The sequence below is a fragment of the Pleurodeles waltl genome, chromosome 3_1, assembly GCF_031143425.1.
Source record: "Pleurodeles waltl isolate 20211129_DDA chromosome 3_1, aPleWal1.hap1.20221129, whole genome shotgun sequence".
In the NCBI taxonomy this organism is placed as follows: Eukaryota; Metazoa; Chordata; class Amphibia; order Caudata; family Salamandridae; genus Pleurodeles; species Pleurodeles waltl.
In genome coordinates this window covers 93,526,778-93,532,498 of record NC_090440.1, presented here as the reverse complement: position 1 = coordinate 93,532,498, position 5,721 = coordinate 93,526,778, and positions in this window count along the sequence as shown.

Sequence of the window (5,721 nt, the reverse complement as noted above, 5' to 3'; positions counted from 1 at the left end):
TGCTGTTGCCAGAGGAGGGACGGGGGCCATGCAGAAAAATGTCATTGTGTTTTCAGCTTTGCAGATCGTTGCACTGGAACCGGATATTGTTTTAATGCCCAGGCTTGCTGAGCCTACGGACACACTAATACACACCGCACATCAAAGGGATCCCCATCGGTAAAAGGACTTGGGATAAAGGCAACGCTTTGAGGAGGGGACAAATCTTTACGGAAAAGTAGTCCGTACATACTTTTATCTGAACAATATGTTGAATCCTAGTCCCTCTATAAGAGTGAGCCTAAACTGTTTTGCTTTACTCCTCCCTGAAAGGTAAAGACTAAAGAGGAATTACCTGGCATCTCCGTGAGCTTCCAGCTGTACCTGTTTCCTGTGTTTCTGATGAGATGCAGTGGTTCTAACAAAGAATTCCTGACCACCTTTGAGCCAGACATGCCCCGGAGAACTGGCCTGACAGATCTAAATGGTACTTCCGCCTGAAGAAGCAGAACCACGATGAGCCCCCCACCCCACATTATGCCCTGCACCATCTTCCTGAGAAATGAAAAATGGATCTAAAAAATATTGGACCATCAGTAAACATTTTGAGAGCTAAGCAACATCTGCCTTCAAGCCCTGTCACCAATCTTACCTGGATTTTAAGTTTGAGAACCTCTACACTAATCTAAAAATGAAAGCTAAGGTGAAAGAAACTTTGTGGGTTGATGGTGTGCGTGCAATGAGCACAACTTGTCACAGCCTTCGTGAGCCATTCAATTCAAAACTCAACCCTAAGTACTGCCAACTCAGTAAAATCAGGCAGACTTCGGCATGATGGGGACCTCAAAACTCCTTTAGTTAGATGAAGACATCAGCCACATAAAATCTGCCACCCTCGCCTTCCAGTGGGTAATGGAAACCCCATATCAGGACCAAACCCCCTGAAAAAAAGATGAGATTTGACACATGAAATAAAAAGATAAACAGATGAAAGGGTACCACAATGCAACCTAGTTATGATGACAGCCAGGTTAGAATAATAGTGGCTGCCTGCCTACATCGCCCACTGCTTGCCTCCTTCAGTCTACCTCGGAGCATTCACAAGGCCATTTTAGGAGTTTATAGAAGGTGATATGTTCAACAAAGAAAGCAAGACCTTATTAACAACTGCTTCTATAACTACTGAGAAATGCACTTTTCACGAATCTTTTACATTAAGAATATACCTACCACTTTACATTCCAAAGTGAAAATGTGAAATCTACATAGATGTGGAGGGCATAGTGGCACAGCGTAGGCAGCAGGGTAGCCTGGAAAGGCCTGTTCGTTCATGGTGTCAAGTTTTCCCATCATGCACAGGGACAAATTACGCGTTTCGGCTCACATCAGTACAGCCTTAGTACCTGATAGCATATACACACTGCCAATAAGAAATTGGCCATGCTTTCTTTAAATATATGTCCACTAGCGTTTCTAATATTTAAAACAGTCATCAAAGTGTATCATATACCTGTGTACACGCAGTGGAGAGCCCTGTTAACAATTTATACTTTCAATATATATCATATATGTCACCTCAATCCAAATTGCAATTACAACACTAGGTAGTAGTGACCTCGGTGATCATAACATAGGCCCTCATTATGACTTTGGCAAAGCCGCGGGGGCCAGAAGAGCTGGCGGTCTTCCGCCCACCATATTACGGGTACTGCTGGATTTCCACCACATTTTTAAATTTTTGGCAGAAATCCAGCACTAGTTGTGCTGGTGGGTGGAGGCACCGCCCCGCCAGAAGGACTCCGTCTGCCCTATTATGTGCAGTAATACGGCCTGGCAGTGTCCTGATGGCAGGGTGCTGCCGAAGGTGAAAGCACCTGTTCCCGTTCCCTGCCAGACGACCTCCTCCCCGGTCCAGGTAAGTTGATCATCCGACAGGGGGGGTCTGGGTCAGAGGGGGGTGTTGTGTGTGTGTGTGTGAGTGGGTGTTGTCTGCGTGTGTGCATGAATGTGTATGCGTGGTTGTATGCATGTCTGAATGTAGAATTGAGTGCGTGTATGCATGTAAATGTGTATGCATGTGTGGATGCGAGTATGAGTGTTGTGGTGAATGCGCGTATGTATGGGTGCGTGTATGCATGTTTAGATGGGTGTGTGCATGCGTGGTTGAATGCGTGTATGAGTGCTGAGGTGAATGCGAGTATGGGTGTGTGTGAGTGAATGCGTGTATGTAAGTAGGTGAATGAGTGTATGCGTGGTGCGTGTGGGTGTCCGTGTGCGTGTGCATGTATGCGGTGAGGGTGGCATTGTACCTGGAGGGGGATGGGACGGCTGTATGTGGAGGGGGCTCTGTACCTCGAGGGGTTTGGGGGGGTTTGTGCTTGCTGGTGGGGGGGGGGGGAGTTGTCTACCAGTGACAGGGAAGAAAGAGAAATGCTATTACTCCTTATTTTTAAGGCTTCCTGTTTTCTGTTTCAACTGAATTTTTACAAATACATACAGACCAAAACAGTGTGTTTCCTGCCTGCATTTATTAAAACAAAAATGGAAAAATAAAGATAATCATGCTTCTTTTCACTGACTCTCCCTGCTGTCATTCATGCATTCCATGTCAATAATTGCATAGATTGACAGCATAGGGAGTTTGAAAACAAATAACTCCATATTGCCACTCTCTCTGGTATAATGCTAATATTTTCATGTAGGAGTACTGTTTTATTATGTTTGGCTTTGCTATAACTAGACTGGCACCAAAATATGAGTTATGTTATGTGTATTTCTAAAGCACACTGTTTCCCGCAATGGTCATCTGGTGCTGAGCAGATGTGTGTGCCTAGACCTGCCTATGGTAGGTTTGTTCATTAGAAAACCAGGTCTTCGCCTTTTTGCAGAATTCAAGAAGAGAGGAGGAGGTTCAGATGCTTAGTGGGAGGCCGTTACACAGTTTAGGAGAGATGTAAGAGAATGTTCGTCCTCCTAATCTCTTTCTGTGTATGCGTGGGATGCATGCATGCATGCATGCGGGTAGGAGTCCTCCGGAGAGGAGGTGTCTGGGTGGATGGTAGAAGTAGCTATGACTGCCCTTCCAGCTTGCCCTTGCAGCCGTCTCCAAGATCCGGAAAAGTACAGTAGGAGGAAGGTCCTTCTCCTACCTAGCAGCCTAGACATGGAACGCACTTCCCCTCAAGCTCAGGCAGTCCCCATCACTGAAGCAGTTCAAGAAGGACCTCAAGGCTCTTTGACTGAGCAGCATGCCTACATTCAGCGCCTTGAGACCCTATGGGTGATTAGCCGCGCTTTACAAATCCATGGTTGATTGATTGATTCAGGCAGGTAGGATCTGGTTCGTGTAGTGCCTTGAATGTGTGTGTGTGTGAGGAGTTTGACTTGAGCTTGTTTGAGTATCGGATTTATATATCGGAAGCCAGTAGACCTTCCGGAGGTGTGCTGTGAGTAAGTAGAGGACACGTCTACCTGCTGAGTTCTAGATGTTTGTTTGTCTTCTATTGAGTTGTGTGTTGATCCAGATGAAGAGGATGCTCCCATACGCCAACATGCTGGTGACTAGGGCATGGGTGACAGTTTTTCCAGTGTTGTGAGTGCACATTTATCAGTTAAATAAGTGTGGAAATACACAAGTTACAACTTCCTTTGTTCACAAATTTCAAAATAAATATGGATATATACTGCTAAGATGGACAAAAAATAAATAAGGAAAAACACAGATGGAACTGTTAAAAACATAAATACCATGAAACCGGGAGCTCCACTTATTTTGGATGCAGGCATCTAAGAATGTATGGTTGTATGTACAAATGTGAGAAAGAAATTCCAAAATCTTTTTTTCTATTACACAGTGAAAACTGTAATAGATTAATACATGCAGCTGTTAACAGGAAAATATTTTTAACATTTCTATAAATGAATCTGCAATAGTACAGTGTTGCAAATCTCTGGTTGCAGATTGACTTCAAGAATGAGGTCAAATGCATTACATTTTTTTCATAAATCTTTTTTATTCAGGTTTTTATGTCTTAGACAGTTTTGCATGAAACATTTTAGACATAACAAGTGACAGTCAGGGATACACCCCAGCAACAGTTAGCCACACCAACCCATACATGAGCGTACAGCACTTGTGTGTCCCCAGTAACAGCAAATATAATGGACATGGATGGGAGGGGAGCATGGCCGCGATAGCATGGTCCCCTTACAGCTCCGATCATCAAAGCACGTGATAGTGTAGAGTAGCCCGCGTGTTTGGGTGGAATAAGTTGAACACACTGTCTAAGGTCCATGGTGGCAGCTCTGTAGCTGTGTCCAATAATTGCAGGCCCGAGAGGTTCCAAATGAATTCCATGATCCTGGGTTCAAATTCCCTAAAAAAACTGGCTGGGACATAAACAAGCAGGCTGGAGAAGTAATGTAAAAGATGGGGCAATACCACCATATTCAGGAGGGCCCCTTGGCCCATCACCGTAATGTCTGCCAGAACCAGAAGGACATTTGAGTTCGAATAGAGGTGACCGCATGTTTAAGATTTCCGTAATGCAGGTCAGTCAGTGAATTATATATTCAGGCTCCAACATATCTAAATGTTCTAGGTTGCCAAAGGACCGGACCAACAGAGCACGCCAGATTTGGATCCCGTGACTCCAGGTTAAAGGGGAACAAACATGATTTACCCCAGTTGATGCACAGGCCACATAGGGAGGCAAAGTGTTGTAATACTTCAGCAACTTCAGCGGGGACATCAGAGATAGTTCTAAAATAGAGGAGGAGGTCGTCTGTGCATAGAAATACAACATGGAGCCTGTCGCTCAGCGGGATGCCCCAGCTCACCCCTGACGGCGGAGCTCCGCTGCCAGAGGCTCGATTGCTAATGAGGAGAGTAGGGGAGAGAGGGGACAGCCCTGACGAGTTCCCCTACCAATTGGGATCGGTCCAGATATGGCAGAGACAGTTTTGACTCTGAACAAAGGCTGCGCATATAACCGCTTTACTAGTCGCAGAAAGCGGGGGCCAAAACCATAGCGATGCAGGATATGAAATAAAAAGGGCCATTCCAGCCAATCAAAGGCCTTTTCAAGATCGAGTACCAGGGACCCAGCAGTAGGCCAGGCCTGCGTGGAGTATTTCATGGAATGGAGGTAAAACGATGTGCTGCGTGCTGGTACAAACCCATTCTGGTCAGGGTGAACCAGTGTGGGGCGCAGAGGCGCTAAGTGGACCACCAGTGTTTTAGCCAGAATTTTATAATCTGTTTTTAGCATAGCCAACGGTCCATAGGAGCCCATCGCTGTTGAGTCTCTGCTAGGTTTTGAAAGGGAGATCATCAATGCCTCACGTTGAGAAGCAGATAAAGTGGCCACAGACAGTGCCTCCTCCTACATGCATAGTAGACAAGGGGCAATTGTAGGGGTGTAAGCCTTATAAAATTCAGCTGGGAGGCCACCAGGACCTGGGGTCTTTCTGGTGGTCAGAACACGTATACTCTCCTGCAGCTCTGTCAACGTTAGAGGCTCCTCCAGTTCCTCTCGGTGCTCATCTGTAAGGCAGGACGGGGGACTGTCCATGAGTTGTGTATATTTCCTGCTTCCCTCTCATGCACACTATTTCCACCCACAATTGAAACTTTGGTTGAAGAGGGCACAGAAGTACTGAAGCACAGGGAGATAAACTGATAAGTGTGGTATTAAACACTGCTGGACTGAGGAATCTGAGTGCAGGGCTAGATTTTTCCCT